Source organism: Hyla sarda, unplaced genomic scaffold, assembly GCF_029499605.1.
Source record: "Hyla sarda isolate aHylSar1 unplaced genomic scaffold, aHylSar1.hap1 scaffold_153, whole genome shotgun sequence".
Lineage (NCBI taxonomy): Eukaryota > Metazoa > Chordata > Amphibia > Anura > Hylidae > Hyla > Hyla sarda.
The window spans coordinates 471,545-492,617 of NW_026608165.1; the positions used below are offsets into that span (position 1 = coordinate 471,545).

The window sequence follows — 21,073 nt, forward strand, 5'->3', positions numbered from 1 at the left end:
TAGACCAAAGTACAGAGGGTTAGGCTATGCTATAGTGCACCTACCTGATGCATCAGAAGGTGCGAGGCCCTTGCTAAATTCTGTGCACAGACTTTGAGATCTATGCTTTAGACTGTATCTAAACCTGCTCCAACATGGACTGACATTCTGGCCTACTTTCAGCCGATGCGACTTGTCTGTCGCTGAACAGTCGCTTTTTATGTATTCAGCACCTATGTATAATGTTGTAAAAATGCTCTAGAAGCTAAAGTCGCAGAAATGTCACACATATTTGGCCTGCAACTTTCTGTGCGACAAATTCAGACAGGAAAAATCAGTATAAATCCTTAGAAAATTATCCCCCAGTGTCTCCATCTGCTGGCGGTATTGAATAAGCATTGCTGCACTGATGGGGTATGCATTAGACGAAAAAAAAGAAGAAAAAGAAGAATAATACGCCCAGAAAAGAGGCGAAAAGGAGAAAAACGTAAAAAAACGTGAAAAAAAAGTAAGAGGAAGAGAAGGGAAAAAAAGGTGGAAATGGGTTTAAAAGTGATTTCGGCGGAGAAATATATATATATATATATATATATATATATATATATATATATATATACGCGCACACACACACATATATATAAACGTATTCTCCGTTGAGATATTGCAGCCGCTGCTGTGTCCAGGCCCAGGAGCCTTAGCACTGTGCTGTGATGTCACTCAATACCACTGACATCACTAGGTGTAAACAACATCTCTCCTTTGCTGTGTATGTGACTATGGAGCTGTTTGGTGATGTCGTCTATTATGGCCTTCATAGAAGCAACAGGAGATTGTTGCATCCATCTAGAACCCTCAGAACTACAGTGCTATGATGTCACTCACTTCCACAGGCCTTGCAGAGTGTAAACAACAACAACCCAGCTTTGTTGTGTATGTAACCATAGGGATTGTGATGTCACCTAGAACCTTCACAGCAGCGACAGCTTTATGAGGAGCATCAGCACTGCTCTGCCTGAGCAGAACCATCACCGCCATAGGTTGTCAAATAACCCGGATTTAACCCACACAGGTAAGTCCAATGGGGTGCAGGCATGTCCTCTATGCTTACAGCTTCCCGTGGGTGTTGGTTTGATACCGTTTGGGGACAGCCAAGGAGGCATCTGCAGGCAACAAAGGTAGGTGTGTGCTTGTGTGTGTGTTTCCTATGCAGATCCTAAGCCCAGTGTCACATGCAAGTAGGAGGAGTAAGAAGGGTTCCTGGCAAATCCGGGTTATGGATTGCATTTAAAAAGGCCCCGTGGGAGTGCAATGGGCCCCTGTCTTGCTGCTTAGCAATAATGGTATGGGTTTAGGTTCTGCTGTGTGTACTGGTGGTTGACTGCCCCCCAGCCCAGAGTGTGCATGGAAAATTGTCTGGCAGCCTCCCTGACAGCAAGCAGTGATAGTGCCCATGAAGGGGACCTTGTTGGGCCCGCCCCTTTCACGGTTATCGCTTCTCGGCCTTTTGGCTAAGATCAAGTGTAGTATCTGTTCTTATCAGTTTAATATCTGATACGTCCCCTATCTGGGGACCATATATTAAATGGATTTTTGAGAACGGGGGCCGATTTCGAAGCTTGCTTCCGTCGCCCTATGCATTGACCCGATATGGCAGTATCTTCGGGTACAGTGCACCACCCCCTTACAGGGTTAAAAAGAAAGATTCCTACTTTCATTGCTACCTGCTTGCTGGCTAGCCAGCTAGCCAGCCCTGTGGGCCTTGCTGCTGCTGCTGCTGCTGCTGCAGCCAAAAAACAAAAGGTGGTGCTGCTGCTGCTTCTGCTGCTTCTGCTTGTGTCTGGCCGCTGTTGGAGCGTCCAGGCACAGGACTTCTGCTGCTGCTGACTAAATGGCCTCCTTAATTGGATCATTTGAGTAGCCAGCACACCTGTGCAGGTAGGGCATGACATGATAGGCAGCTGCCTTGATAGCGGGTGGGTGCTGAATGTTCCTAATTGACAAAATAAGATTAATGCTTATGAAGAAATATAAAATCTCATCCCTTCCCCAATATCGCGCCACACCCCTACCCCTTAATTCCCTGGTTGAACTTGATGGACATATGTCTTTTTTCGACCGTACTAACTATGTAACTATGTAACATAACATGGGGGGGGGGGGGGTCTCCTGGCTGTTCACACAGGTGTGTCATTGCTGTACATTGACCATGCATTGCTTCTGTGGTATTGCAAAGGCAAAGACAAATGCTTCCAGCCATCCATTGCACTAATGGATTGGTCATCAGCTGGCTGTCTATGTCCCGCATCAATATAGACTAAAGTACAGAGGGTTAGGCTATGCTATAGTGCACCTACCTGATGCATCAGAAGGTGCGAGGCCCTTGCTAAATTCTGTGCACAGACTTTGAGATCTATGCTTTAGACTGTATCTAAACCTGCTCCAACATGGACTGACATTCTGGCCTACTTTCAGCCGATGCGACTTGTCTGTCGCTGAACAGTCGCTTTTTATGTATTCAGCACCTATGTATAATGTTGTAAAAATGCTCTAGAAGCTAAAGTCGCAGAAATGTCACACATATTTGGCCTGCAACTTTCTGTGCGACAAATTCAGACAGGAAAAATCAGTATAAATCCTTAGAAAATTATCCCCCAGTGTCTCCATCTGCTGGCGGTATTGAATAAGCATTGCTGCACTGATGGGGTATGCATTAGACGAAAAAAAAGAAGAAAAAGAAGAATAATACGCCCAGAAAAGAGGCGAAAAGGAGAAAAACGTAAAAAAACGTGAAAAAAAAGTAAGAGGAAGAGAAGGGAAAAAAAGGTGGAAATGGGTTTAAAAGTGATTTCGGCGGAGAAATATATATATATATATATATATATATATATATATATATATATATACGCGCACACACACACATATATATAAACGTATTCTCCGTTGAGATATTGCAGCCGCTGCTGTGTCCAGGCCCAGGAGCCTTAGCACTGTGCTGTGATGTCACTCAATACCACTGACATCACTAGGTGTAAACAACATCTCTCCTTTGCTGTGTATGTGACTATGGAGCTGTTTGGTGATGTCGTCTATTATGGCCTTCATAGAAGCAACAGGAGATTGTTGCATCCATCTAGAACCCTCAGAACTACAGTGCTATGATGTCACTCACTTCCACAGGCCTTGCAGAGTGTAAACAACAACAACCCAGCTTTGTTGTGTATGTAACCATAGGGATTTGTGATGTCACCTAGAACCTTCACAGCAGCGACAGCTTTATGAGGAGCATCAGCACTGCTCTGCCTGAGCAGAACCATCACCGCCATAGGTTGTCAAATAACCCGGATTTAACCCACACAGGTAAGTCCAATGGGGTGCAGGCATGTACTCTATGCTTACAGCTTCCCGTGGGTGTTGGTTTGATACCGTTTGGGGACAGCCAAGGAGGCATCTGCAGGCAACAAAGGTAGGTGTGTGCTTGTGTGTGTGTTTCCTATGCAGATCCTAAGCCCAGTGTCACATGCAAGTAGGAGGAGTAAGAAGGGTTCCTGGCAAATCCGGGTTATGGATTGCATTTAAAAAGGCCCCGTGGGAGTGCAATGGGCCCCTGTCTTGCTGCTTAGCAATAATGGTATGGGTTTAGGTTCTGCTGTGTGTACTGGTGGTTGACTGCCCCCCAGCCCAGAGTGTGCATGGAAAATTGTCTGGCAGCCTCCCTGACAGCAAGCAGTGATAGTGCCCATGAAGGGGACCTTGTTGGGCCCGCCCCTTTCACGGTTATCGCTTCTCGGCCTTTTGGCTAAGATCAAGTGTAGTATCTGTTCTTATCAGTTTAATATCTGATACGTCCCCTATCTGGGGACCATATATTAAATGGATTTTTGAGAACGGGGGCCGATTTCGAAGCTTGCTTCCGTCGCCCTATGCATTGACCCGATATGGCAGTATCTTCGGGTACAGTGCACCACCCCCTTACAGGGTTAAAAAGAAAGATTCCTACTTTCATTGCTACCTGCTTGCTGGCTAGCCAGCTAGCCAGCCCTGTGGGCCTTGCTGCTGCTGCTGCTGCTGCAGCCAAAAAACAAAAGGTGGTGCTGCTGCTGCTTCTGCTGCTTCTGCTTGTGTCTGGCCGCTGTTGGAGCGTCCAGGCACAGGACTTCTGCTGCTGCTGACTAAATGGCCTCCTTAATTGGATCATTTGAGTAGCCAGCACACCTGTGCAGGTAGGGCATGACATGATAGGCAGCTGCCTTGATAGCGGGTGGGTGCTGAATGTTCCTAATTGACAAAATAAGATTAATGCTTATGAAGAAATATAAAATCTCATCCCTTCCCCAATATCGCGCCACACCCCTACCCCTTAATTCCCTGGTTGAACTTGATGGACATATGTCTTTTTTCGACCGTACTAACTATGTAACTATGTAACATAACATGGGGGGGTCTCCTGGCTGTTCACACAGGTGTGTCATTGCTGTACATTGACCATGCATTGCTTCTGTGGTATTGCAAAGGCAAAGACAAATGCTTCCAGCCATCCATTGCACTAATGGATTGGTCATCAGCTGGCTGTCTATGTCCCGCATCAATATAGACCAAAGTACAGAGGGTTAGGCTATGCTATAGTGCACCTACCTGATGCATCAGAAGGTGCGAGGCCCTTGCTAAATTCTGTGCACAGACTTTGAGATCTATGCTTTAGACTGTATCTAAACCTGCTCCAACATGGACTGACATTCTGGCCTACTTTCAGCCGATGCGACTTGTCTGTCGCTGAACAGTCGCTTTTTATGTATTCAGCACCTATGTATAATGTTGTAAAAATGCTCTAGAAGCTAAAGTCGCAGAAATGTCACACATATTTGGCCTGCAACTTTCTGTGCGACAAATTCAGACAGGAAAAATCAGTATAAATCCTTAGAAAATTATCCCCCAGTGTCTCCATCTGCTGGCGGTATTGAATAAGCATTGCTGCACTGATGGGGTATGCATTAGACGAAAAAAAAGAAGAAAAAGAAGAATAATACGCCCAGAAAAGAGGCGAAAAGGAGAAAAACGTAAAAAAACGTGAAAAAAAAGTAAGAGGAAGAGAAGGGAAAAAAAGGTGGAAATGGGTTTAAAAGTGATTTCGGCGGAGAAATATATATATATATATATATATATATATATATATATATATATATATATATACGCGCACACACACACATATATATAAACGTATTCTCCGTTGAGATATTGCAGCCGCTGCTGTGTCCAGGCCCAGGAGCCTTAGCACTGTGCTGTGATGTCACTCAATACCACTGACATCACTAGGTGTAAACAACATCTCTCCTTTGCTGTGTATGTGACTATGGAGCTGTTTGGTGATGTCGTCTATTATGGCCTTCATAGAAGCAACAGGAGATTGTTGCATCCATCTAGAACCCTCAGAACTACAGTGCTATGATGTCACTCACTTCCACAGGCCTTGCAGAGTGTAAACAACAACAACCCAGCTTTGTTGTGTATGTAACCATAGGGATTGTGATGTCACCTAGAACCTTCACAGCAGCGACAGCTTTATGAGGAGCATCAGCACTGCTCTGCCTGAGCAGAACCATCACCGCCATAGGTTGTCAAATAACCCGGATTTAACCCACACAGGTAAGTCCAATGGGGTGCAGGCATGTCCTCTATGCTTACAGCTTCCCGTGGGTGTTGGTTTGATACCGTTTGGGGACAGCCAAGGAGGCATCTGCAGGCAACAAAGGTAGGTGTGTGCTTGTGTGTGTGTTTCCTATGCAGATCCTAAGCCCAGTGTCACATGCAAGTAGGAGGAGTAAGAAGGGTTCCTGGCAAATCCGGGTTATGGATTGCATTTAAAAAGGCCCCGTGGGAGTGCAATGGGCCCCTGTCTTGCTGCTTAGCAATAATGGTATGGGTTTAGGTTCTGCTGTGTGTACTGGTGGTTGACTGCCCCCCAGCCCAGAGTGTGCATGGAAAATTGTCTGGCAGCCTCCCTGACAGCAAGCAGTGATAGTGCCCATGAAGGGGACCTTGTTGGGCCCGCCCCTTTCACGGTTATCGCTTCTCGGCCTTTTGGCTAAGATCAAGTGTAGTATCTGTTCTTATCAGTTTAATATCTGATACGTCCCCTATCTGGGGACCATATATTAAATGGATTTTTGAGAACGGGGGCCGATTTCGAAGCTTGCTTCCGTCGCCCTATGCATTGACCCGATATGGCAGTATCTTCGGGTACAGTGCACCACCCCCTTACAGGGTTAAAAAGAAAGATTCCTACTTTCATTGCTACCTGCTTGCTGGCTAGCCAGCTAGCCAGCCCTGTGGGCCTTGCTGCTGCTGCTGCTGCTGCAGCCAAAAAACAAAAGGTGGTGCTGCTGCTGCTTCTGCTGCTTCTGCTTGTGTCTGGCCGCTGTTGGAGCGTCCAGGCACAGGACTTCTGCTGCTGCTGACTAAATGGCCTCCTTAATTGGATCATTTGAGTAGCCAGCACACCTGTGCAGGTAGGGCATGACATGATAGGCAGCTGCCTTGATAGCGGGTGGGTGCTGAATGTTCCTAATTGACAAAATAAGATTAATGCTTATGAAGAAATATAAAATCTCATCCCTTCCCCAATATCGCGCCACACCCCTACCCCTTAATTCCCTGGTTGAACTTGATGGACATATGTCTTTTTTCGACCGTACTAACTATGTAACTATGTAACATAACATGGGGGGGTCTCCTGGCTGTTCACACAGGTGTGTCATTGCTGTACATTGACCATGCATTGCTTCTGTGGTATTGCAAAGGCAAAGACAAATGCTTCCAGCCATCCATTGCACTAATGGATTGGTCATCAGCTGGCTGTCTATGTCCCGCATCAATATAGACCAAAGTACAGAGGGTTAGGCTATGCTATAGTGCACCTACCTGATGCATCAGAAGGTGCGAGGCCCTTGCTAAATTCTGTGCACAGACTTTGAGATCTATGCTTTAGACTGTATCTAAACCTGCTCCAACATGGACTGACATTCTGGCCTACTTTCAGCCGATGCGACTTGTCTGTCGCTGAACAGTCGCTTTTTATGTATTCAGCACCTATGTATAATGTTGTAAAAATGCTCTAGAAGCTAAAGTCGCAGAAATGTCACACATATTTGGCCTGCAACTTTCTGTGCGACAAATTCAGACAGGAAAAATCAGTATAAATCCTTAGAAAATTATCCCCCAGTGTCTCCATCTGCTGGCGGTATTGAATAAGCATTGCTGCACTGATGGGGTATGCATTAGACGAAAAAAAAGAAGAAAAAGAAGAATAATACGCCCAGAAAAGAGGCGAAAAGGAGAAAAACGTAAAAAAACGTGAAAAAAAAGTAAGAGGAAGAGAAGGGAAAAAAAGGTGGAAATGGGTTTAAAAGTGATTTCGGCGGAGAAATATATATATATATATATATATATATATATATATATATATATATATATATATATATATATATACGCGCACACACACACACATATATATAAACGTATTCTCCGTTGAGATATTGCAGCCGCTGCTGTGTCCAGGCCCAGGAGCCTTAGCACTGTGCTGTGATGTCACTCAATACCACTGACATCACTAGGTGTAAACAACATCTCTCCTTTGCTGTGTATGTGACTATGGAGCTGTTTGGTGATGTCGTCTATTATGGCCTTCATAGAAGCAACAGGAGATTGTTGCATCCATCTAGAACCCTCAGAACTACAGTGCTATGATGTCACTCACTTCCACAGGCCTTGCAGAGTGTAAACAACAACAACCCAGCTTTGTTGTGTATGTAACCATAGGGATTGTGATGTCACCTAGAACCTTCACAGCAGCGACAGCTTTATGAGGAGCATCAGCACTGCTCTGCCTGAGCAGAACCATCACCGCCATAGGTTGTCAAATAACCCGGATTTAACCCACACAGGTAAGTCCAATGGGGTGCAGGCATGTCCTCTATGCTTACAGCTTCCCGTGGGTGTTGGTTTGATACCGTTTGGGGACAGCCAAGGAGGCATCTGCAGGCAACAAAGGTAGGTGTGTGCTTGTGTGTGTGTTTCCTATGCAGATCCTAAGCCCAGTGTCACATGCAAGTAGGAGGAGTAAGAAGGGTTCCTGGCAAATCCGGGTTATGGATTGCATTTAAAAAGGCCCCGTGGGAGTGCAATGGGCCCCTGTCCTGTCTTGCTGCTTAGCAATAATGGTATGGGTTTAGGTTCTGCTGTGTGTACTGGTGGTTGACTGCCCCCCAGCCCAGAGTGTGCATGGAAAATTGTCTGGCAGCCTCCCTGACAGCAAGCAGTGATAGTGCCCATGAAGGGGACCTTGTTGGGCCCGCCCCTTTCACGGTTATCGCTTCTCGGCCTTTTGGCTAAGATCAAGTGTAGTATCTGTTCTTATCAGTTTAATATCTGATACGTCCCCTATCTGGGGACCATATATTAAATGGATTTTTGAGAACGGGGGCCGATTTCGAAGCTTGCTTCCGTCGCCCTATGCATTGACCCGATATGGCAGTATCTTCGGGTACAGTGCACCACCCCCTTACAGGGTTAAAAAGAAAGATTCCTACTTTCATTGCTACCTGCTTGCTGGCTAGCCAGCTAGCCAGCCCTGTGGGCCTTGCTGCTGCTGCTGCTGCTGCAGCCAAAAAACAAAAGGTGGTGCTGCTGCTGCTTCTGCTGCTTCTGCTTGTGTCTGGCCGCTGTTGGAGCGTCCAGGCACAGGACTTCTGCTGCTGCTGACTAAATGGCCTCCTTAATTGGATCATTTGAGTAGCCAGCACACCTGTGCAGGTAGGGCATGACATGATAGGCAGCTGCCTTGATAGCGGGTGGGTGCTGAATGTTCCTAATTGACAAAATAAGATTAATGCTTATGAAGAAATATAAAATCTCATCCCTTCCCCAATATCGCGCCACACCCCTACCCCTTAATTCCCTGGTTGAACTTGATGGACATATGTCTTTTTTCGACCGTACTAACTATGTAACTATGTAACATAACATGGGGGGGTCTCCTGGCTGTTCACACAGGTGTGTCATTGCTGTACATTGACCATGCATTGCTTCTGTGGTATTGCAAAGGCAAAGACAAATGCTTCCAGCCATCCATTGCACTAATGGATTGGTCATCAGCTGGCTGTCTATGTCCCGCATCAATATAGACCAAAGTACAGAGGGTTAGGCTATGCTATAGTGCACCTACCTGATGCATCAGAAGGTGCGAGGCCCTTGCTAAATTCTGTGCACAGACTTTGAGATCTATGCTTTAGACTGTATCTAAACCTGCTCCAACATGGACTGACATTCTGGCCTACTTTCAGCCGATGCGACTTGTCTGTCGCTGAACAGTCGCTTTTTATGTATTCAGCACCTATGTATAATGTTGTAAAAATGCTCTAGAAGCTAAAGTCGCAGAAATGTCACACATATTTGGCCTGCAACTTTCTGTGCGACAAATTCAGACAGGAAAAATCAGTATAAATCCTTAGAAAATTATCCCCCAGTGTCTCCATCTGCTGGCGGTATTGAATAAGCATTGCTGCACTCATGGGGTATGCATTAGACGAAAAAAAAGAAGAAAAAGAAGAATAATACGCCCAGAAAAGAGGCGAAAAGGAGAAAAACGTAAAAAAACGTGAAAAAAAAGTAAGAGGAAGAGAAGGGAAAAAAAGGTGGAAATGGGTTTAAAAGTGATTTCGGCGGAGAAATATATATATATATATATATATATATATATATATATATATATATACGCGCACACACACACATATATATAAACGTATTCTCCGTTGAGATATTGCAGCCGCTGCTGTGTCCAGGCCCAGGAGCCTTAGCACTGTGCTGTGATGTCACTCAATACCACTGACATCACTAGGTGTAAACAACATCTCTCCTTTGCTGTGTATGTGACTATGGAGCTGTTTGGTGATGTCGTCTATTACGGCCTTCATAGAAGCAACAGGAGATTGTTGCATCCATCTAGAACCCTCAGAACTACAGTGCTATGATGTCACTCACTTCCACAGGCCTTGCAGAGTGTAAACAACAACAACCCAGCTTTGTTGTGTATGTAACCATAGGGATTGTGATGTCACCTAGAACCTTCACAGCAGCGACAGCTTTATGAGGAGCATCAGCACTGCTCTGCCTGAGCAGAACCATCACCGCCATAGGTTGTCAAATAACCCGGATTTAACCCACACAGGTAAGTCCAATGGGGTGCAGGCATGTCCTCTATGCTTACAGCTTCCCGTGGGTGTTGGTTTGATACCGTTTGGGGACAGCCAAGGAGGCATCTGCAGGCAACAAAGGTAGGTGTGTGCTTGTGTGTGTGTTTCCTATGCAGATCCTAAGCCCAGTGTCACATGCAAGTAGGAGGAGTAAGAAGGGTTCCTGGCAAATCCAGGTTATGGATTGCATTTAAAAAGGCCCCGTGGGAGTGCAATGGGCCCCTGTCTTGCTGCTTAGCAATAATGGTATGGGTTTAGGTTCTGCTGTGTGTACTGGTGGTTGACTGCCCCCCAGCCCAGAGTGTGCATGGAAAATTGTCTGGCAGCCTCCCTGACAGCAAGCAGTGATAGTGCCCATGAAGGGGACCTTGTTGGGCCCGCCCCTTTCACGGTTATCGCTTCTCGGCCTTTTGGCTAAGATCAAGTGTAGTATCTGTTCTTATCAGTTTAATATCTGATACGTCCCCTATCTGGGGACCATATATTAAATGGATTTTTGAGAACGGGGGCCGATTTCGAAGCTTGCTTCCGTCGCCCTATGCATTGACCCGATATGGCAGTATCTTTGGCTACAGTGCACCACCCCCTTACAGGGTTAAAAAGAAAGATTCCTACTTTCATTGCTACCTGCTTGCTGGCTAGCCAGCTAGCCAGCCCTGTGGGCCTTGCTGCTGCTGCTGCTGCTGCAGCCAAAAAACAAAAGGTGGTGCTGCTGCTGCTTCTGCTGCTTCTGCTTGTGTCTGGCCGCTGTTGGAGCGTCCAGGCACAGGACTTCTGCTGCTGCTGACTAAATGGCCTCCTTAATTGGATCATTTGAGTAGCCAGCACACCTGTGCAGGTAGGGCATGACATGATAGGCAGCTGCCTTGATAGCGGGTGGGTGCTGAATGTTCCTAATTGACAAAATAAGATTAATGCTTATGAAGAAATATAAAATCTCATCCCTTCCCCAATATCGCGCCACACCCCTACCCCTTAATTCCCTGGTTGAACTTGATGGACATATGTCTTTTTTCGACCGTACTAACTATGTAACTATGTAACATAACATGGGGGGGTCTCCTGGCTGTTCACACAGGTGTGTCATTGCTGTACATTGACCATGCATTGCTTCTGTGGTATTGCAAAGGCAAAGACAAATGCTTCCAGCCATCCATTGCACTAATGGATTGGTCATCAGCTGGCTGTCTATGTCCCGCATCAATATAGACCAAAGTACAGAGGGTTAGGCTATGCTATAGTGCACCTACCTGATGCATCAGAAGGTGCGAGGCCCTTGCTAAATTCTGTGCACAGACTTTGAGATCTATGCTTTAGACTGTATCTAAACCTGCTCCAACATGGACTGACATTCTGGCCTACTTTCAGCCGATGCGACTTGTCTGTCGCTGAACAGTCGCTTTTTATGTATTCAGCACCTATGTATAATGTTGTAAAAATGCTCTAGAAGCTAAAGTCGCAGAAATGTCACACATATTTGGCCTGCAACTTTCTGTGCGACAAATTCAGACAGGAAAAATCAGTATAAATCCTTAGAAAATTATCCCCCAGTGTCTCCATCTGCTGGCGGTATTGAATAAGCATTGCTGCACTGATGGGGTATGCATTAGACGAAAAAAAAGAAGAAAAAGAAGAATAATACGCCCAGAAAAGAGGCGAAAAGGAGAAAAACGTAAAAAAACGTGAAAAAAAAGTAAGAGGAAGAGAAGGGAAAAAAAGGTGGAAATGGGTTTAAAAGTGATTTCGGCGGAGAATATATATATATATATATATATATATATATATATATATATACGCGCACACACACACATATATATAAACGTATTCTCCGTTGAGATATTGCAGCCGCTGCTGTGTCCAGGCCCAGGAGCCTTAGCACTGTGCTGTGATGTCACTCAATACCACTGACATCACTAGGTGTAAACAACATCTCTCCTTTGCTGTGTATGTGACTATGGAGCTGTTTGGTGATGTCGTCTATTATGGCCTTCATAGAAGCAACAGGAGATTGTTGCATCCATCTAGAACCCTCAGAACTACAGTGCTATGATGTCACTCACTTCCACAGGCCTTGCAGAGTGTAAACAACAACAACCCAGCTTTGTTGTGTATGTAACCATAGGGATTGTGATGTCACCTAGAACCTTCACAGCAGCGACAGCTTTATGAGGAGCATCAGCACTGCTCTGCCTGAGCAGAACCATCACCGCCATAGGTTGTCAAATAACCCGGATTTAACCCACACAGGTAAGTCCAATGGGGTGCAGGCATGTCCTCTATGCTTACAGCTTCCCGTGGGTGTTGGTTTGATACCGTTTGGGGACAGCCAAGGAGGCATCTGCAGGCAACAAAGGTAGGTGTGTGCTTGTGTGTGTGTTTCCTATGCAGATCCTAAGCCCAGTGTCACATGCAAGTAGGAGGAGTAAGAAGGGTTCCTGGCAAATCCGGGTTATGGATTGCATTTAAAAAGGCCCCGTGGGAGTGCAATGGGCCCCTGTCTTGCTGCTTAGCAATAATGGTATGGGTTTAGGTTCTGCTGTGTGTACTGGTGGTTGACTGCCCCCCAGCCCAGAGTGTGCATGGAAAATTGTCTGGCAGCCTCCCTGACAGCAAGCAGTGATAGTGCCCATGAAGGGGACCTTGTTGGGCCCGCCCCTTTCACGGTTATCGCTTCTCGGCCTTTTGGCTAAGATCAAGTGTAGTATCTGTTCTTATCAGTTTAATATCTGATACGTCCCCTATCTGGGGACCATATATTAAATGGATTTTTGAGAACGGGGGCCGATTTCGAAGCTTGCTTCCGTCGCCCTATGCATTGACCCGATATGGCAGTATCTTCGGGTACAGTGCACCACCCCCTTACAGGGTTAAAAAGAAAGATTCCTACTTTCATTGCTACCTGCTTGCTGGCTAGCCAGCTAGCCAGCCCTGTGGGCCTTGCTGCTGCTGCTGCTGCTGCAGCCAAAAAACAAAAGGTGGTGCTGCTGCTGCTTCTGCTGCTTCTGCTTGTGTCTGGCCGCTGTTGGAGCGTCCAGGCACAGGACTTCTGCTGCTGCTGACTAAATGGCCTCCTTAATTGGATCATTTGAGTAGCCAGCACACCTGTGCAGGTAGGGCATGACATGATAGGCAGCTGCCTTGATAGCGGGTGGGTGCTGAATGTTCCTAATTGACAAAATAAGATTAATGCTTATGAAGAAATATAAAATCTCATCCCTTCCCCAATATCGCGCCACACCCCTACCCCTTAATTCCCTGGTTGAACTTGATGGACATATGTCTTTTTTCGACCGTACTAACTATGTAACTATGTAACATAACATGGGGGGGTCTCCTGGCTGTTCACACAGGTGTGTCATTGCTGTACATTGACCATGCATTGCTTCTGTGGTATTGCAAAGGCAAAGACAAATGCTTCCAGCCATCCATTGCACTAATGGATTGGTCATCAGCTGGCTGTCTATGTCCCGCATCAATATAGACCAAAGTACAGAGGGTTAGGCTATGCTATAGTGCACCTACCTGATGCATCAGAAGGTGCGAGGCCCTTGCTAAATTCTGTGCACAGACTTTGAGATCTATGCTTTAGACTGTATCTAAACCTGCTCCAACATGGACTGACATTCTGGCCTACTTTCAGCCGATGCGACTTGTCTGTCGCTGAACAGTCGCTTTTTATGTATTCAGCACCTATGTATAATGTTGTAAAAATGCTCTAGAAGCTAAAGTCGCAGAAATGTCACACATATTTGGCCTGCAACTTTCTGTGCGACAAATTCAGACAGGAAAAATCAGTATAAATCCTTAGAAAATTATCCCCCAGTGTCTCCATCTGCTGGCGGTATTGAATAAGCATTGCTGCACTGATGGGGTATGCATTAGACGAAAAAAAAGAAGAAAAAGAAGAATAATACGCCCAGAAAAGAGGCGAAAAGGAGAAAAACGTAAAAAAACGTGAAAAAAAAGTAAGAGGAAGAGAAGGGAAAAAAAGGTGGAAATGGGTTTAAAAGTGATTTCGGCGGAGAAATATATATATATATATATATATATATATATATATATATATATACGCGCACACACACACATATATATAAACGTATTCTCCGTTGAGATATTGCAGCCGCTGCTGTGTCCAGGCCCAGGAGCCTTAGCACTGTGCTGTGATGTCACTCAATACCACTGACATCACTAGGTGTAAACAACATCTCTCCTTTGCTGTGTATGTGACTATGGAGCTGTTTGGTGATGTCGTCTATTATGGCCTTCATAGAAGCAACAGGAGATTGTTGCATCCATCTAGAACCCTCAGAACTACAGTGCTATGATGTCACTCACTTCCACAGGCCTTGCAGAGTGTAAACAACAACAACCCAGCTTTGTTGTGTATGTAACCATAGGGATTGTGATGTCACCTAGAACCTTCACAGCAGCGACAGCTTTATGAGGAGCATCAGCACTGCTCTGCCTGAGCAGAACCATCACCGCCATAGGTTGTCAAATAACCCGGATTTAACCCACACAGGTAAGTCCAATGGGGTGCAGGCATGTCCTCTATGCTTACAGCTTCCCGTGGGTGTTGGTTTGATACCGTTTGGGGACAGCCAAGGAGGCATCTGCAGGCAACAAAGGTAGGTGTGTGCTTGTGTGTGTGTTTCCTATGCAGATCCTAAGCCCAGTGTCACATGCAAGTAGGAGGAGTAAGAAGGGTTCCTGGCAAATCCGGGTTATGGATTGCATTTAAAAAGGCCCCGTGGGAGTGCAATGGGCCCCTGTCTTGCTGCTTAGCAATAATGGTATGGGTTTAGGTTCTGCTGTGTGTACTGGTGGTTGACTGCCCCCCAGCCCAGAGTGTGCATGGAAAATTGTCTGGCAGCCTCCCTGACAGCAAGCAGTGATAGTGCCCATGAAGGGGACCTTGTTGGGCCCGCCCCTTTCACGGTTATCGCTTCTCGGCCTTTTGGCTAAGATCAAGTGTAGTATCTGTTCTTATCAGTTTAATATCTGATACGTCCCCTATCTGGGGACCATATATTAAATGGATTTTTGAGAACGGGGGCCGATTTCGAAGCTTGCTTCCGTCGCCCTATGCATTGACCCGATATGGCAGTATCTTCGGGTACAGTGCACCACCCCCTTACAGGGTTAAAAAGAAAGATTCCTACTTTCATTGCTACCTGCTTGCTGGCTAGCCAGCTAGCCAGCCCTGTGGGCCTTGCTGCTGCTGCTGCTGCTGCAGCCAAAAAACAAAAGGTGGTGCTGCTGCTGCTTCTGCTGCTTCTGCTTGTGTCTGGCCGCTGTTGGAGCGTCCAGGCACAGGACTTCTGCTGCTGCTGACTAAATGGCCTCCTTAATTGGATCATTTGAGTAGCCAGCACACCTGTGCAGGTAGGGCATGACATGATAGGCAGCTGCCTTGATAGCGGGTGGGTGCTGAATGTTCCTAATTGACAAAATAAGATTAATGCTTATGAAGAAATATAAAATCTCATCCCTTCCCCAATATCGCGCCACACCCCTACCCCTTAATTCCCTGGTTGAACTTGATGGACATATGTCTTTTTTCGACCGTACTAACTATGTAACTATGTAACATAACATGGGGGGGGTCTCCTGGCTGTTCACACAGGTGTGTCATTGCTGTACATTGACCATGCATTGCTTCTGTGGTATTGCAAAGGCAAAGACAAATGCTTCCAGCCATCCATTGCACTAATGGATTGGTCATCAGCTGGCTGTCTATGTCCCGCATCAATATAGACCAAAGTACAGAGGGTTAGGCTATGCTATAGTGCACCTACCTGATGCATCAGAAGGTGCGAGGCCCTTGCTAAATTCTGTGCACAGACTTTGAGATCTATGCTTTAGACTGTATCTAAACCTGCTCCAACATGGACTGACATTCTGGCCTACTTTCAGCCGATGCGACTTGTCTGTCGCTGAACAGTCGCTTTTTATGTATTCAGCACCTATGTATAATGTTGTAAAAATGCTCTAGAAGCTAAAGTCGCAGAAATGTCACACATATTTGGCCTGCAACTTTCTGTGCGACAAATTCAGACAGGAAAAATCAGTATAAATCCTTAGAAAATTATCCCCCAGTGTCTCCATCTGCTGGCGGTATTGAATAAGCATTGCTGCACTGATGGGGTAATGCATTAGACGAAAAAAAAGAAGAAAAAGAAGAATAATACGCCCAGAAAAGAGGCGAAAAGGAGAAAAACGTAAAAAAACGTGAAAAAAAAGTAAGAGGAAGAGAAGGGAAAAAAAGGTGGAAATGGGTTTAAAAGTGATTTCGGCGGAGAAATATATATATATATATATATATATATATATATATATATATATATATATATATATATATATATATATATATACGCGCACACACACACACATATATATAAACGTATTCTCCGTTGAGATATTGCAGCCGCTGCTGTGTCCAGGCCCAGGAGCCTTAGCACTGTGCTGTGATGTCACTCAATACCACTGACATCACTAGGTGTAAACAACATCTCTCCTTTGCTGTGTATGTGACTATGGAGCTGTTTGGTGATGTCGTCTATTATGGCCTTCATAGAAGCAACAGGAGATTGTTGCATCCATCTAGAACCCTCAGAACTACAGTGCTATGATGTCACTCACTTCCACAGGCCTTGCAGAGTGTAAACAACAACAACCCAGCTTTGTTGTGTATGTAACCATAGGGATTGTGATGTCACCTAGAACCTTCACAGCAGCGACAGCTTTATGAGGAGCATCAGCACTGCTCTGCCTGAGCAGAACCATCACCGCCATAGGTTGTCAAATAACCCGGATTTAACCCACACAGGTAAGTCCAATGGGGTGCAGGCATGTCCTCTATGCTTACAGCTTCCCGTGGGTGTTGGTTTGATACCGTTTGGGGACAGCCAAGGAGGCATCTGCAGGCAACAAAGGTAGGTGTGTGCTTGTGTGTGTGTTTCCTATGCAGATCCTAAGCCCAGTGTCACATGCAAGTAGGAGGAGTAAGAAGGGTTCCTGGCAAATCCGGGTTATGGATTGCATTTAAAAAGGCCCCGTGGGAGTGCAATGGGCCCCTGTCTTGCTGCTTAGCAATAATGGTATGGGTTTAGGTTCTGCTGTGTGTACTGGTGGTTGACTGCCCCCCAGCCCAGAGTGTGCATGGAAAATTGTCTGGCAGCCTCCCTGACAGCAAGCAGTGATAGTGCCCATGAAGGGGACCTTGTTGGGCCCGCCCCTTTCACGGTTATCGCTTCTCGGCCTTTTGGCTAAGATCAAGTGTAGTATCTGTTCTTATCAGTTTAATATCTGATACGTCCCCTATCTGGGGACCATATATTAAATGGATTTTTGAGAACGGGGGCCGATTTCGAAGCTTGCTTCCGTCGCCCTATGCATTGACCCGATATGGCAGTATCTTCGGGTACAGTGCACCACCCCCTTACAGGGTTAAAAAGAAAGATTCCTACTTTCATTGCTACCTGCTTGCTGGCTAGCCAGCTAGCCAGCCCTGTGGGCCTTGCTGCTGCTGCTGCTGCTGCAGCCAAAAAACAAAAGGTGGTGCTGCTGCTGCTTCTGCTGCTTCTGCTTGTGTCTGGCCGCTGTTGGAGCGTCCAGGCACAGGACTTCTGCTGCTGCTGACTAAATGGCCTCCTTAATTGGATCATTTGAGTAGCCAGCACACCTGTGCAGGTAGGGCATGACATGATAGGCAGCTGCCTTGATAGCGGGTGGGTGCTGAATGTTCCTAATTGACAAAATAAGATTAATGCTTATGAAGAAATATAAAATCTCATCCCTTCCCCAATATCGCGCCACACCCCTACCCCTTAATTCCCTGGTTGAACTTGATGGACATATGTCTTTTTTCGACCGTACTAACTATGTAACTATGTAACATAACATGGGGGGGTCTCCTGGCTGTTCACACAGGTGTGTCATTGCTGTACATTGACCATGCATTGCTTCTGTGGTATTGCAAAGGCAAAGACAAATGCTTCCAGCCATCCATTGCACTAATGGATTGGTCATCAGCTGGCTGTCTATGTCCCGCATCAATATAGACCAAAGTACAGAGGGTTAGGCTATGCTATAGTGCACCTACCTGATGCATCAGAAGGTGCGAGGCCCTTGCTAAATTCTGTGCACAGACTTTGAGATCTATGCTTTAGACTGTATCTAAACCTGCTCCAACATGGACTGACATTCTGGCCTACTTTCAGCCGATGCGACTTGTCTGTCGCTGAACAGTCGCTTTTTATGTATTCAGCACCTATGTATAATGTTGTAAAAATGCTCTAGAAGCTAAAGTCGCAGAAATGTCACACATATTTGGCCTGCAACTTTCTGTGCGACAAATTCAGACAGGAAAAATCAGTATAAATCCTTAGAAAATTATCCCCCAGTGTCTCCATCTGCTGGCGGTATTGAATAAGCATTGCTGCACTCATGGGGTATGCATTAGACGAAAAAAAAGAAGAAAAAGAAGAATAATACGCCCAGAAAAGAGGCGAAAAGGAGAAAAACGTAAAAAAACGTGAAAAAAAAGTAAGAGGAAGAGAAGGGAAAAAAAGGTGGAAATGGGTTTAAAAGTGATTTCGGCGGAGAAATATATATATATATATATATATATATATATATATATATATATATACGCGCACACACACACATATATATAAACGTATTCTCCGTTGAGATATTGCAGCCGCTGCTGTGTCCAGGCCCAGGAGCCTTAGCACTGTGCTGTGATGTCACTCAATACCACTGACATCACTAGGTGTAAACAACATCTCTCCTTTGCTGTGTATGTGACTATGGAGCTGTTTGGTGATGTCGTCTATTACGGCCTTCATAGAAGCAACAGGAGATTGTTGCATCCATCTAGAACCCTCAGAACTACAGTGCTATGATGTCACTCACTTCCACAGGCCTTGCAGAGTGTAAACAACAACAACCCAGCTTTGTTGTGTATGTAACCATAGGGATTGTGATGTCACCTAGAACCTTCACAGCAGCGACAGCTTTATGAGGAGCATCAGCACTGCTCTGCCTGAGCAGAACCATCACCGCCATAGGTTGTCAAATAACCCGGATTTAACCCACACAGGTAAGTCCAATGGGGTGCAGGCATGTCCTCTATGCTTACAGCTTCCCGTGGGTGTTGGTTTGATACCGTTTGGGGACAGCCAAGGAGGCATCTGCAGGCAACAAAGGTAGGTGTGTGCTTGTGTGTGTGTTTCCTATGCAGATCCTAAGCCCAGTGTCACATGCAAGTAGGAGGAGTAAGAAGGGTTCCTGGCAAATCCAGGTTATGGATTGCATTTAAAAAGGCCCCGTGGGAGTGCAATGGGCCCCTGTCTTGCTGCTTAGCAATAATGGTATGGGTTTAGGTTCTGCTGTGTGTACTGGTGGTTGACTGCCCCCCAGCCCAGAGTGTGCATGGAAAATTGTCTGGCAGCCTCCCTGACAGCAAGCAGTGATAGTGCCCATGAAGGGGACCTTGTTGGGCCCGCCCCTTTCACGGTTATCGCTTCTCGGCCTTTTGGCTAAGATCAAGTGTAGTATCTGTTCTTATCAGTTTAATATCTGATACGTCCCCTATCTGGGGACCATATATTAAATGGATTTTTGAGAACGGGGGCCGATTTCGAAGCTTGCTTCCGTCGCCCTATGCATTGACCCGATATGGCAGTATCTTTGGCTACAGTGCACCACCCCCTTACAGGGTTAAAAAGAAAGATTCCTACTTTCATTGCTACCTGCTTGCTGGCTAGCCAGCTAGCCAGCCCTGTGGGCCTTGCTGCTGCTGCTGCTGCTGCAGCCAAAAAACAAAAGGTGGTGCTGCTGCTGCTTCTGCTGCTTCTGCTTGTGTCTGGCCGCTGTTGGAGCGTCCAGGCACAGGACTTCTGCTGCTGCTGACTAAATGGCCTCCTTAATTGGATCATTTGAGTAGCCAGCACACCTGTGCAGGTAGGGCATGACATGATAGGCAGCTGCCTTGATAGCGGGTGGGTGCTGAATGTTCCTAATTGACAAAATAAGATTAATGCTTATGAAGAAATATAAAATCTCATCCCTTCCCCAATATCGCGCCACACCCCTACCCCTTAATTCCCTGGTTGAACTTGATGGACATATGTCTTTTTTCGACCGTACTAACTATGTAACTATGTAACATAACATGGGGGGGTCTCCTGGCTGTTCACACAGGTGTGTCATTGCTGTACATTGACCATGCATTGCTTCTGTGGTATTGCAAAGGCAAAGACAAATGCTTCCAGCCATCCATTGCACTAATGGATTGGTCATCAGCTGGCTGTCTATGTCCCGCATCAATATAGACCAAAGTACAGAGGGTTAGGCTATGCTATAGTGCACCTACCTGATGCATCAGAAGGTGCGAGGCCCTTGCTAAATTCTGTGCACAGACTTTGAGATCTATGCTTTAGACTGTATCTAAACCTGCTCCAACATGGACTGACATTCTGGCCTACTTTCAGCCGATGCGACTTGTCTGTCGCTGAACAGTCGCTTTTTATGTATTCAGCACCTATGTATAATGTTGTAAAAATGCTCTAGAAGCTAAAGTCGCAGAAATGTCACACATATTTGGCCTGCAACTTTCTGTGCGACAAATTCAGACAGGAAAAATCAGTATAAATCCTTAGAAAATTATCCCCCAGTGTCTCCATCTGCTGGCGGTATTGAATAAGCATTGCTGCACTGATGGGGTATGCATTAGACGAAAAAAAAGAAGAAAAAGAAGAATAATACGCCCAGAAAAGAGGCGAAAAGGAGAAAAACGTAAAAAAACGTGAAAAAAAAGTAAGAGGAAGAGAAGGGAAAAAAAG

The 21,073-nt window shown here is 45.8% G+C and overlaps 9 non-coding genes across 9 annotated transcripts; all 9 read left to right on the top strand.

Annotated features, from left to right (window-relative positions):
* The first annotated feature begins 1,467 nt into the window (after positions 1-1,467).
* LOC130309545 (U2 spliceosomal RNA) lies at positions 1,468-1,658 on the top strand. The gene has a single exon (XR_008858208.1). It is a non-coding gene; the product is annotated as a U2 spliceosomal RNA (small nuclear RNA).
* Positions 1,659-3,755: 2,097 nt separating this feature from the next.
* LOC130309547 (U2 spliceosomal RNA) lies at positions 3,756-3,946 on the top strand. Its single transcript, XR_008858210.1, has one exon. It is a non-coding gene; the product is annotated as a U2 spliceosomal RNA (small nuclear RNA).
* A 2,092-nt stretch (positions 3,947-6,038) lies between these two features.
* LOC130309548 (U2 spliceosomal RNA) lies at positions 6,039-6,229 on the top strand. The gene has a single exon (XR_008858211.1). It is a non-coding gene; the product is annotated as a U2 spliceosomal RNA (small nuclear RNA).
* Positions 6,230-8,340: 2,111 nt separating this feature from the next.
* LOC130309549 (U2 spliceosomal RNA) lies at positions 8,341-8,531 on the top strand. Its single transcript, XR_008858212.1, has one exon. It is a non-coding gene; the product is annotated as a U2 spliceosomal RNA (small nuclear RNA).
* Positions 8,532-10,617: 2,086 nt separating this feature from the next.
* Positions 10,618-10,808, top strand: LOC130309578 (U2 spliceosomal RNA). Its single transcript, XR_008858239.1, has one exon. It is a non-coding gene; the product is annotated as a U2 spliceosomal RNA (small nuclear RNA).
* A 2,081-nt stretch (positions 10,809-12,889) lies between these two features.
* Positions 12,890-13,080, top strand: LOC130309550 (U2 spliceosomal RNA). Its single transcript, XR_008858213.1, has one exon. It is a non-coding gene; the product is annotated as a U2 spliceosomal RNA (small nuclear RNA).
* Positions 13,081-15,164: 2,084 nt separating this feature from the next.
* LOC130309551 (U2 spliceosomal RNA) lies at positions 15,165-15,355 on the top strand. The gene has a single exon (XR_008858214.1). It is a non-coding gene; the product is annotated as a U2 spliceosomal RNA (small nuclear RNA).
* A 2,116-nt stretch (positions 15,356-17,471) lies between these two features.
* On the top strand, positions 17,472-17,662 carry LOC130309552 (U2 spliceosomal RNA). Its single transcript, XR_008858215.1, has one exon. It is a non-coding gene; the product is annotated as a U2 spliceosomal RNA (small nuclear RNA).
* Positions 17,663-19,748: 2,086 nt separating this feature from the next.
* Positions 19,749-19,939, top strand: LOC130309579 (U2 spliceosomal RNA). The gene has a single exon (XR_008858240.1). It is a non-coding gene; the product is annotated as a U2 spliceosomal RNA (small nuclear RNA).
* The last annotated feature ends 1,134 nt before the right edge of the window (positions 19,940-21,073 follow it).